Source organism: Furipterus horrens, unplaced genomic scaffold, assembly GCF_987537825.1.
Source record: "Furipterus horrens unplaced genomic scaffold, mFurHor1.1.pri manual_scaffold_7, whole genome shotgun sequence".
NCBI classification, from domain to species: Eukaryota; Metazoa; Chordata; class Mammalia; order Chiroptera; family Furipteridae; genus Furipterus; species Furipterus horrens.
Window position 1 is genome coordinate 9,761,620 of NW_028327177.1, and position 13,125 is coordinate 9,774,744.

The window sequence follows — 13,125 nt, forward strand, 5'->3', positions numbered from 1 at the left end:
CAAGATTTGTGGCCCTTTACCAAGAAAATGAACTTTCCTAAGCCTCAGTAACTTGGGTACAGTGATACCTGTGCTCCAGAGCTATGAGGACTGTTTTGACTCCTTTTAGTCGTGGTCTTTCTGGAGCTGTCAGGGAGCTCTGGTTCATTTTCTTCCCTCCCACTGCTTCCTGCGTTATGTGGCCTGGGAGTCTATACAGAGAATTGCTACAGAAACAATCCCTGCTCCAAGTACATTTCACTTGCTCAACATCTCTAGGGTGGAGTGAAACAGAGTAGAGACTTGGCTTAGGGACAGAATAGTGGTTGACCCAGAACACCAAAAATATTGGAAGCCCAAGAACCATAGATCCCCAACGCAGAGGAATGTCTGTATCAAAACAAAGACCAAAGGAGATTGCAACATCTTTTTTGAAGGTGGGTAGGAGGGTGGTTGAGGCTTGGGAGGGTAAGGAAATATCCAAGATCATTAGATTCCTGTGCTAATGGCAAGTCAAGGTGATTAGCAGAGCAGAGTCTAAATTATGTTTCTCTGGTGTTAGGTCAGGATGGCACTTTTCTTATTCATATTAAATGCTCAATATTCTAAACTGTGTCAGCAGGTGGCTCCAAAGGCAGCTATTTGGTGAGATTGCAGCAAAATGTAAATTATGCTGCAGAGAAACCCAACCTTGTATACTGACTCAACTGAATCGTGAAGCAAACATAAAGTGATATTGTACCAGTTAAATTTAACAAGAATAAACCTGGGTATCATAGAGGATTGTGAGCATGAGTACTCTAATGTGAACCATCTGGAATTAACTACTAGAGAGAAACAAAGGCTATTGTCCCAAGAGCCACACCACCCTCCAGAATGTTAAGGGTCAGGGTTCCTCCTTGGCCATGGATTTTCTCCAAGGTTAGTTGCCTCCAAATGTTCTCATTTTGGTACCCACCCAACTGCAAGCCCATCTTCCTCCAGAACACAAAAGGTCGAGATCAGGCAGGCTTCATTCCTAGCAATGTTATAGGAGGATTCCAGTTCTTGGAGCCACAGAGCTGTAGAAACCTACAAAACTGGTCCAAATTATGTAGAAACCTCTAAGAGGAGGACACCATTTAGAAATTTGAGGTCTGAGTGCATGGCATGCTTCATGACATGCTATGAAGCAAGCTAAGGGCACTTGATTCATTTGTAAATCCACCACGTGCTGGGAAGAAGAGCGCTTACCAGCCAACACTGAAAATAGCAACGTTTCTCCAGGACATCTTTTCACTTTTTCTTTCTGATTTCCAACCCTCTACCTCCGCCTCTTCCCTGCCTACCAATTTCAGATTGATCTATCATCACTGAGCCCCTGCCGGTCGTTACTTCTTTCACCCCCTGCATTTTATCCTTTGTTTCTTTTTTTATTATTGAATTTATTGAGTGACATTGGTTAATAAAATTATATAGGTTTCAGGTGTACAATTCCACAACACATCACCTGTTCATTGTATTGCGTGCTCACCACCCAAGCCAAGCCTTCCGTCACCATTTCTCTCCCCTTTACCCTCTCCTGCCCGCCCACCCTACCCTTTGCCTCTTAACCCATCCTTTTGGGTAAAGGGTCAGGTTGAACAATATCTGTGGATTCACAGATCAAGAGTTGAAAGGAGTAGAGAAGATAAGGAGAATAACATTTGGTCTGTGCCTTAAATGACCTAGACACTGTCACATATGTCCTCTCACCTCATCCTCACAAACATCCTCTATGACTTCAAGCTTTTGAAGTTATTCACTGGATTTCCTCTACTCAGAGAGGAAATCCTAAAAACTGGCTCCATAAAACCGCATCCTGAAAGATCTAAGGACAGGCACATCTCTGACTTAGTGTCCATTGTTCCGCACTTTGTGTTTGCTTCCTTTGTGTTCCTTTGCAAAATTTATGGTGTGACAAATGACTTCTGTAATGGCACTGAGCCACTAATTGTTCAGGAAGCACACAGAGAAAATAGAGCGAATGACCTGGGCACTTGCCTATTTCTGGCAAGCAAACTTGGTAATGTTTTCCATGAATGGTGACCCCCTCCTCAGTGGGACCTCATGGGTATTAGGTCTTAGTGGAGCTGAAGGAAGTCACACCTCCTGGTCCATCTTCTCTGTGGGAAGCAAATATGGGTGAAAAAGTTGAGACAGGATTCTGCATTAGGAAACAATTCTATCAGGAAATTCTGTGCATTCAGGTCACAGTTTTGATGATCAACATTGAGACTTTCTTTGCCACAAAAGAATAAATGTCCTAAGAAACATCAGGTCAAGTGACCAAGGGACCATCAAGTTCTTTGTTTATTAGTATCCAGAAAAATCAACCATGTTCCTTTGGGTTAAATTACATAGTGACTCATTTTTAGGGTGGGAAAGGGAAGGAAGGAGGGAGAATCCACAGTGGGTGTGGCACTTCACAATGTGACATCTGCATAATGCCAAGTTCACTTGCAGAACAAGTCATTTATTACCTTTGACAGTCCCTGTTATAAAATTAATTCTCCTCATCTTCACAAAGTAGAAACCTCTTAGTAAGCTCTTGATAACAGCATGAAACAACAGGCTCCTGATCTATACTGTCATCACAAAAAAAAAAAAAAAAACAACAAAAAACACTTTCACCGTTTAGTGCTGCAAAGGTGACTAAGTGCTTTCACACAATATGCCACTTATTTCTCACCACAAGTCTGTAAAGAGAACAGAGCAGGAACCATGTCCACTTTTCAGAGAGGGAAACTGAGGATCCAAGAGAGGAAGTGAGTTGCCTAAGCCCATGGAGCCAGGGAAGGAGTCAGTCCAGGGCCCTGGCCTCCCAGCCCCATTGTAGTGTGTCTGATACTACACCTGGATGCAGCACTCCTGTGTGGGTCATAAGTAGTGTGACCATATGATATGTCACCCATTTTGGAGAGTGAAAGAGCCTCTGTGAATAATTATCCTGAGACAACAACTGGAAACCAGGACTATCGCGGGAATATTTGGATGAATGGTCTCTTTCATCACTGGGCAGAAGCAGAGGAGACAGGTGCACTGCACACTACCCTGCTCATCTCTTTTCTTTGGCAGGAGACATGCATTTTCCTCTTATTTGTTTGGAAGTGAGTGACGTTCGAGTCCTGAGGATAGAGTTCAATGAACAGACTCAGTTGGGTCAAGTAAGGAGAAACCAGTTCTTTCTTTGTTTTGTGCCACCGTGTCCGACTAGTTTGTACCACAAAGCTCAAGAGATATGACCAGTGCTTGGAAGATGAACTTGAGAATCAATTAAGGGAAGATGATGTGGTTTCTGCAGGACACAGAGGAAGAGGCTGATGAGAACAGTCAGGAAGGACAACCAGGACAACTTATGGTCTGCCAGCTGGGCAGCAAGCAGTGTGGGTGTTTTTATCAGTGTCCATGAGTTTCTGCTGGAAAAGGCAAATTCTACCATGTGGATAAGACCACGAGGCTTCATAGAGTGGGTGTAGACTGCCCCATCTGGCTAGCCAGTTCATTTGTTTCCCGGTCACTATTAATATCCCACTAGTGAGTGCAATTTCTATTTTGGCAAGAACTTGCTTCTGGATATAGTCCCTCAGGCAAAAGTACATGATTACAATAATTAGAATTATACTTCTAATAATACCACATAATCTTGGCAGGATGCTTTTATAATTTTTAATGTTTTCTCCACTGTTATAAGTTCATACATGTAAAGTGCTTACAACAGTACCTGGCACAAAGTAAGTGCAATGTACTTTCTATTATTACTGTTATTATTATTTCCTGTGACTCTCACAACCACTCCACAAACAGGCTGCACAGAAAAGACAAAAGAGGAGACTAATCACAGACTGGCTACGTTTATTTTCCATCGTTGCCCAGCCTGTTTCAACAGCATGATCAGAATTCTTTGGGATCTGCTGGGAACAATATCTTCAACAGTGTGATCCCATAATTACAGCACGTCAGTCCAGACTCACTCCTGGCCCATGTCACAAGGTAAGTGATACTCCAGGTGCACTGAAATATTTGGAATCTTGGAGCAAATCTGCCTGCCTCTCAAAGCTCATTGACATTCCCAGGCTGCAGTGTGGCTGGGTGATTGGCTGTGTCCGTGTGTGCCGTGTCCTGTCTAACTCATTTTCCATCACCAGTGCAGGAAAGCCAGTGCTATCACTGGCACAACCTTAGACAGCCCGCTCTGTGTAGCTGTGTTTGCCCAGGGACCAAGGGACCCAAAGACAATCTGTCACAAAACATTTTTGCTGCGTTTCAGAAACCACTCCTAACTCTGTGGGCTAGGAAAGAATTGTCCTCTCTGTCACATAGCAGGGCATTGCTGATCACTATCAGCTCCCAACATGGAAGTGGAGAAGTGAAATCAACACAAAAGCAAGTTGAACTTATTTCTAGGGCATATATATAGTCAAAGTTGTGTCCTTAGAGTTGAAGAAGAATCAAAAGGAAAAGTCACTGTGGATTTACCTATTGAGAAAGGTCATACCTGAGTAAGGATAAGCAACATGGTTGGTCAGTCCAAGGTCAAAGCCATTTGAGAATTAGATGTGGAAATCAGAGTGCTGAGTAGTTGTATTTGATTCTATTGAATTCACAAGGCTAGTGACATCTTGCTCTGGACTTCTCTGGAAAAACCCTGTCCTTGGACCTGGAGGTAAACCTTTGCTGGTGTATTAGTTAGGCTTTTCCAGAAAAACAGAACCAATAGGATATGTGTCTGTGTGTGTGTGTGTGTGTGTGTATTACATATACACAGTAGGACAAAAGTAGGTTTACAGTTGTGAATATACAAAATAGACTTTGTTGTATTATTTGTTAATTATTGTATCATTTTCCATACAAACAATGGTAAACCTACTTTTGTCCCACCCTGTATATGTGTGTGTGTGTGTGTGTGTTTGTGTACATATATATCCTACTGGGTCTGTTTCTATATATAGATTTATTATAAGGAATTGGTTACTATAGTTATGGAGCCTGGCAATTTCAAAGATCTTCAGAATGAGCTGGCAAAAAGGATAGACACACACAGGCAAGCCAATGGTCTAGTTCCAGTCCAAGTTCAAAGGTCTGAGACTCAGGAAGAGCCCATGTTTCAGTTCTAGTCCAAAGGCAAGAAAAATGCCAACATCCAAGGACAAAGCTGTGAGGCAGGAAAATTCTCTTCAACTCAGGGAATGGTCAACTGTTTTGTTCTATTCAAGCATTCGATGGATTGGATGAGGCCCACACACATTATGGAGGGCAATCTGCTTTTCTCAGTGTAGTGAGTTCTAAATATTAATCTCATCAAAAAAACACCCGCATAGAAATACCTAGAATAATGTTTGATCAAATATCCAGGCACCCCATGGCCCAGTCAAGTTGACACATAAAGTTGACCATCGTAGCAGGTATCGAAGATATATCAAAATTACAAAGAAAGTCATCTAGGAACTACTATAGGAAGAGTCGGTGATTTTTGACACACACCTACAGGGAGATGTGCAGCTAGCCAAGGCCTGTTTCGCCGGGGGTGGGGGTGGGGTGGCGCTAGAAATCAGAGGAGATATAAATGAAATTATCACCAGGCATCAGCCCACCAGGGGAAATGACATTGCCAGAGAATATTGCTGGTATTCCTGGGCTGAGAGCTGTTCCTGAATCTGACTGTTTAGGAAGCACATCTTTAACAAGGGCTGTACTTACTACTAAAACAACTTGAAAATCTGACAGTGACCAGAGGGGAGGGAGGAGGGGGAAATGGGGGGAAACAAGGGGAAGGATCTAGTCAAGGAACGAATATGAATGACCTGTAGACATGGACAACAGGATGGGGATAGACTGTGGGAGTGGGGGGAGCAGGGGAGAGCAAAGGGGGGAAAATGGGACAACTGTAATAGAAAAACAATAACAATTAAATTTAAAAATTAATAAAATAAAATTAAAAGGGCTGTACTTACTACTAAAACAACTAGAAAATCTGAGAAAAATTAAAAGCAAATATTTATCAATAGTCAAAGCAGTATTATTTCCTCGTTTTTTCTAATTTTATTTGTATATAATTTTTTATATAGTTGTAGTCAGACTATATGGAATATTGTGTTATATGTTAAACATGAGTTATCCTTGACCAAAGGCAAAGTTAGTTCCCAGGGGATATTTGTCAATGTGTGGGGACATTTTTGGTTGTTAAATCTGCAGGTGGTGTGCCACTGGCCAACTGGTAGAGGCAAAGGATGCTTCTAAACATCCTGCAATGCCCAGAACCAGCTCCTACTCCCAGACAAAGAATTATCTGATCCAAAATGTCAGAAGTTGAGAAATGTTTTGTACTTTTTAGAACTAATGTTACTTCATCTACAGAGTTCAATAGTACTACATTTTCTTTGAACTAATTTAGTCTATGTGTTAGACTGTTGAAACATTTGTAGGTACTGATAAAATGTATTAGTGAACACATAATGTCCCAATGAGTTAACATAAAGAAATTTTTATAACTATTCCCCTATCGTTGGACATTAAGGGTAAGAGATTTTGCTACTGAAAATAGCACTGCAATGAACATTGTGCAAATTTTTTAATTTGGAATACTTCTTTTGGACTAATTCCCAATTATGAGATTGAACGTCCATTACGGAAAAGGAGACTGGTAATGTTTTGTGAGTAATAGTTTATGTTTTAGGTTCTTAACAGCAGCGACTTACCTTATTTAATGTTTTAATCCCTCAAAATTAATACAGTGTCTTGCATATGCTATATATCAATAAGTGTTCATTTAACATAAATCTTGATGTTAATAAAATATCTCCAGATCCAGTTTACTAAAAAAAATTTTTTTAAACTAGGGTGATCAATCTTTTCTCTTGATCTGTGAAACAGTTTATTAATATTAATCAATTTCCTAATGTTATGTTACCCTTGCATTCTTGAAATTAATCTTATTTGATCATGAGTATTATCCTTTTAATACATTGATTGTTTAGAGTTCTTGGTATTTCATCCAAGTTTCATTTGCAAAAGAGCTTTGTTTATAATTTTATGTGCTCTCTTTGTCTAGGTGTGTACAAAAGGGGTAAGGATTGGAAAATGTCTACATAGCTGAAGTGGGGAAGTCACAGAAAGAAGCAGAAGAGAAAATCACATACACAGATAAATATATAGGGGGAAAGGCAATAAGTCATTGGAAATACAGTATGATGCCAGACCAACATAAATCTCTCTAATAAATAAACGAATATATAATAGCCTTTCATCCTTGGAAAATTTATTTAATGTTTTCCCATACATTAATAATTCAGCAAATATTAAGCACCTCCTACATCCAGTAATTGAGTTGGGTGCAGTGGATATCATAGTAAATAATTTATTCTGTCTGGAGAATATAACCATATCTTGGGAGGTACATTCTAGGCAATGGTACTCTTATCCCAAAGTGCTGCAGAAAAATAAGTGATTTCTTTAATTACAAATGTTATATATGCTTAATGCAAAAAAGAAAAAAGAACACTAAGAAGCTTATATATATCTATATATACTTGCTGTCCTTGCTATATATAAATGTGTAACAAACAACCCCAAAACATAGTCATTAAAATGACAATTTATTGTTATATTTCAGAGTTTTGGGTCTCATAGGCCTCAGGTGGTGACGGTTGAAGGGCATCAACCTTTCCATGTGGCCAGCTTGAGCTTCCTCACAGCCTGGTGGTTTCAGGGTACTGAGCCTTCTTACGTAGCAGTTGCTTCCCATCAAAGTAAGTGTTCTAAGAGACATAGGCAGCTGCCAGTCTTCTTAGGACCTAGTCTCAGCATGACGTTGCTAGTATTCTGTTGAGCAAAGCCGTCACAAGTCAGGTCACACTTGGGGGAACAGAGGAATAGGTTGCAACTCTAGCTTGTGTGTATGGGGAGAAGGAATCCATGGCGCCCAGCCATCTTGGAGACAAGCTACCACAATTGCTCGTCTTCGTCAATATGACTTTTCAATACTAATATTTCTACATAACCAAAATTTAATCATTAAAATCAGGAAATTAACATTGGTAATTACTACTATCTTATCCTCAGAACTCATTCAAGTTTTGTCAATGATTCCAACAGAAGAACCGAGTTCAGGATCACATATTACATTTAGCTGTCAACTTAGCTCTCTTAGCTTCACACAATCCTTCAGTCTTTTTTTTTACTTTTGTGACCTTGACATCCTTGAAGACTACAGAGCAGTTCATATATAAAATGTCCCTCAACTTGGATTTTATATGATGTTTCCCCATGATTAGATACCTTCGGTGAAAATATCCTGTGTTCTTCTGTCAATTCAAATTAATAATTGAGTCCCTCTAATAAATTTTACATTTCAATTGTATTTTTCAACTCCAAGATTTCCACTTGGTTCTTTACAATAATTTCTATCTCTTTATTGATAGTTTCTATTTGATGTGACATTAACATCATACCTTTCTTTACTTCTTTAATCATAGTTTCTGTTAGTTCTTTGAACATATTTTTAATGGCTACTTTGAAGCCCTTTTCTGTTGAATCTAACATCTGGTCCCTCTCAGACAATTTCTGCTGCTGCTCTGTTCCCTGTGTGTGGATCACACTTTTTAAATTTTTTTAAGTGTCTCATAATTCTTTGTTGATAACTGAACATTTCAGCCTATGTACTGTTGCAATTCTGAATTTGCCCCTCTCCTGAGCTGGCTATTGTTTGCTTATTTGTTTAGTGATTGGTTGCTCTGTTCTAGTGAATTCTGTTTCCCCCACAATGTGCAGGCTTTTCAAGGGACTCAGTCTTGGGCATGTGCACTGTCATCCTGGGGTGATTAAGTTTTTTTCAGGGCTCTCTTTGACTGTCTCTTTCTCTGATCACACCCAGCTTTTAGGCTCCGCTAGTTGCCAGTTGAGTGCTCCATTTTTTATTTATTTATTTTTTTTGACACTGTCCTCGGGTATAAATTTCTCCACAATTATTCAATTATCCAGTTAAACTTGAGCTCCCTTTGTGGGGGTGGTCTTTTGAGGTCGTTATTGAATTTGTTCTGACCCCAGGTAGGCTCTTCTTAGCCATCTCTTCCCCAGGTTCTCTCTGGTAAAGTAGCCGGCCTGTGGTTTGTTTAGCTTGTACGTCTCAGGAGGCTACCAGCTTTCCACCTGAACAGCATTGTTTTTGAGAATGCCCTTGGGCTTCAGCTTCCTCACACTCTGTTTCACATCAAGTCAGTTCCTCCTGGACTGGCTTTAGAGCTCGCTGATGGGCCCCCTTCCCATCTGAGAAAAATCTGTGCTGTGGCTGCAGAGTTGGGGGTGGGAGCAGTGATACCATTCTAGGTGATACCTGTGTTTTTAAGCAGGTTCTGGTTTGAGGTGGCCACCTCTGCTCTTCTTGGCTTGCCTGGTAGAGTAGAATCTCTGCTCTATGAGCAAGCCGGGGAAAGGATGATTGTGACCCTAGTCCTCATAGCGTGCTGCACCCAAAGCCTCTGCTATGGCCTGCCTCTTTGGAGAAGATCCCAAAGCCCTTGACTGTCCACAGTAGATTTATACCTCTTAGCCTCCACTCCAATCCTGACCCCCACTTCTACCTGGACTATTACAGTAGTTTCCTACCTTTGTTCCTGCTGATTCTTCACTAATAATTCAGTGAACTTAACTCCATCAAGGGTCTTCCAGAAGGTGTGTGCACTGTCTTCATTTATCACTCCGCAGCCCTGTCAGTGTTTCAGCTCCATTGTTACACATTCCAATGCCTCTGTGCCTGGCCGCATGGAGGAGGGGATGCAATTATTATGGAGAAAATACTATGTGTCAGGCTCTGTGCTAAGTACTTCCCATGTCATAGGTCCTTTACTCCTCGCAAAGTTTTTATAAATTTGGTATTTTCCTCATTTTACAGATGATAAAGTAGATACTTAGTGAAGTAACTAGACCACTGTCTCACAGCTAGAAAGTGGGAAACTGGATGAAACAGAAGTAGAATACAGGGTCTTCAACCTTAAGCTTGGTGTGTGATTGCAGCAAGACCAACATATATGAAACAATTGGCAAACAAAATAAGACACTGTGTTAAACTGCTTTGTTCTCATTTTATTGTAGCATATACTCTCCCTTTCCAAATTGTAATTGCACCCAGAGTAAAGACCACATTTTCCACTAATTGTATCTTTTAGGGCACGCAGTACCATGTGGGGCATAAAGTGAGCACCCAGTAAACTGGCGTTAGGGGACAGTAAGTATAAAGACCAAATACTTACGTAATAAGTAGGAAGCTAGAAGCATTAAGACCAGTTCAGATTTCACTAAATAGCAGCCAGAGAAAAAATCTGAAACTCAGAGTGAAGGTGACCCAATCAAGATCACATAGCTCGTTAAGAGAAAGAGTAGGCAGAAACCAGTTCCCCGGGCTCCCTGCCCTGCATACCTTCCCCAGAACCTGTTACCTGCTTTGATCTGCACAGCACACATGGTGTCCACACCATGGTTTTCTAGTTCATGGGCCTAAATGGCCCCACCTTCTTCATCCCTACACGCACTGCTTTTCTGCCTGACTCTTACCAATAGAAACTTAGCTCAAGAGCCATTTCTTGGGAGCCTACCCAGAACACCCTAGTCTAACTGAGATTCTCTTCTAATCTATCCCTTGGCACTTGGGACATTCCTCTATCATGGCATCTCGGCAGGGATGACCCTCACTTACTTACCTGCCTGTTCTTCCATTACATTGGAAAATTTCTGGAGACAGAGGTCATGCTTTCTTTGATTTGTGAAACCATTGTCTAACACAGCATCTGACACATGGCCTCCTAATGGAGACAGTGGATGAATGACTGAAATCTGGGTTACCCAGTGGGTGATGTGAAGGCCACGGTCAACAGTGGCTCCTTGGGGCAGGATGCAATTGACGTGAAAGGGAGGATGGGTCGAGTTAACCAGATAGTGGCAGTGAAATGGCACAACATGTTCCTTTGCTTTACACGTATTTGAGGGCATCCATGTGAAAGCTTGCTTCTGGGGGGGGGGGGGCGGGAAGCTAATATGACAGACACAATCTTTGTCCTCATGTGGACCTTACAGTTTAGCAACAAAGGTAGACAAGACACAAAAATGGGAATAAGATAATTGCTGATAGTGGTCAATGCTTTGAAGAAAATAAATAAGGGAAATATGATAGAAAATGGCTGAGGTGAGGGTCTCTTCAGATAAGGTGATCAAGGAAGGCCTCTCTGAGGAGGTGACATTTTAGCTGGGGCCCACAAGATGAGAAGGAGCTAGCCTTCTAGATGGGGCAGACACTTTCAGATGTACAAAGTAAGGGGACCAGATGGGGCTACAGCACAGGATGAAGAAGAGAGTGGTTTAAGATAAGGCTGGAGAAGCAAAGAGCTGATCATGGAGGACCTAGAGGCCAAGGCAAGGAGGCCAGAGGTTACTCTAAGTACTGTGGGAAGCCAGGAGAGGGCTTTTGGCAGGGGAGGTGATGTGCTCGGATTTGTATGTTAGAAAGGCGATCCAGGATGGGAGTCAGGGGATGAGAGTGGAGAATGGGTTAGCTCCACCTTCAGAGCTGAGTCCTGGTACCCAGTGGGGGCTCCGATCAACATTTCAGAGGGATCCAAGAGTTAACACATTGCATCTGGATGGCGAGAATTCTCGTCATTTCTAAAAGGCATTTAAATACCCCAGTACACAACATATTAAGGACAAGGGGCCATGTCTGTAAGAAATTGGTAGGCTTTTTAACTTACTTATGTTTGCTGTTTTCGTAACCTTATGTTCTGTAAAATCCTTAAGCCTCATGGATCGGGTGGAGCTGAGGATAAGCAGCCCCCAGGTGTAGAGTAGGAGGAGGCAGCTGGCTGAGGAGAAGTAAGCCAGCCAAGTCCCCAGGGCCTGCAGCAAAAAATGGAAACACCAAAACCAGCAGGTTTGGGCTTGAGAACAGAAAGGGGGTGAGAAAGGGAGCTCTTACATCTAATTATATTATTCAGCTATATAGGCAGCCCCATTATCACAGAGAATTTTATAGCCAGCTCTTTTGACAGTATCTAATTATTTTGCCTAATTAACACCTACATCAGCTTGCCAGCATTTAACTCACCCTTTCCTTGACTTTGGCAGCAGGATTCTATATGGACAGTGGGCTTTATTGCCAATAGGGAAGCAACTGGACGTACCTAAGATGTGATGATGAAAAGCAGGAGGGAGAGTTTTATCCTATTAGGTTGTAGAAATTTCTGGATGTAGAGGGACCAGCTGGAAAGTCGGTCCAGCCATTTGTGCCCCAATTGCTGGTGATTAAGAGGAGCTGTTGTATAAAGGAAGCCGGAAGGCAAGGGAAAGGGCGGGTCCAAGACGCTGCTTAATTTTTTTCCCATTTTTTCTGTCTAGATCACAAATACTGCTATGCACAATTTGAAGGGACATTTTTTTTTTCATCTCTAAGCTCATGTATGCTGTGCTCAGCATATGATAGTTACTCGGCGCAGCTATGAAATAATTCTTTGGGAAAGAAATAAGCCATAGAACTAACGGGGTGAGCAAAAATAGGTCATGGCATGAGCATAGAAGGGCTGCTGGCCAAGGCTGGAGCCAAAAGGGAGTCCCTGCAGGGACACTGCAGTGCCCAGCCTCACTGGACAGGTTTATTTCCACTTCCTGTCATTGAGCCCATACTGGCTCCATTGTACTGAAAACAACCACTGCTTCTCATCTTCCTGATGTTTAGCCACTTTCCAAGGTGTAATTCCATCTCAGCATTCAAATCCTGGCTTACCAGCTAAGCGACATTGGTAAGTCACTTAAATTGTTTTTTAGTCCCAAGTTTCTTACCTGTAAAATAGGAGGTGATGATACTTACCTAGGTTTTTTGAGAGTTCCATTAGAAAATTGAGACCTAGGTACTCAATGACTGTTACTTTTCATAGAGCAAATGATACTCAGCTTTGTTACTTTGCAACCATCTGGCAAACTTACCACTTGGGAAAGCTATTGAACACCTATGCGTTTTAGTTTCCTCATCAGCAAAGTGAAGATGATTATAATAAAACTTATCTCATGGGGTTGTTGGAGAATGAAAAGAGTTAATTTGTGGAGAGTGCTGGGTATAGTGCCTAGCACACAGTAAATGTATTAGGT

At 41.5% G+C, this 13,125-nt stretch overlaps 2 long non-coding RNA genes across 2 annotated transcripts; one reads left to right on the top strand and one right to left on the bottom strand.

Moving 5' to 3' along the window:
- The first annotated feature begins 259 nt into the window (after positions 1 to 259).
- On the top strand, positions 260 to 7,194 carry LOC150004004 (uncharacterized). Its single transcript, XR_016512262.1, has 3 exons — positions 260 to 416; positions 3,805 to 3,990; positions 7,049 to 7,194. It is a non-coding gene; the product is annotated as an uncharacterized LOC150004004 (long non-coding RNA).
- Positions 7,195 to 7,609: 415 nt separating this feature from the next.
- Positions 7,610 to 12,233, bottom strand: LOC150004005 (uncharacterized). Its single transcript, XR_016512263.1, has 4 exons — positions 12,165 to 12,233; positions 11,736 to 11,880; positions 9,601 to 9,748; positions 7,610 to 7,818 (listed from the first exon to the last, which is right to left on the bottom strand). It is a non-coding gene; the product is annotated as an uncharacterized LOC150004005 (long non-coding RNA).
- Positions 12,234 to 13,125: the final 892 nt, after the last annotated feature.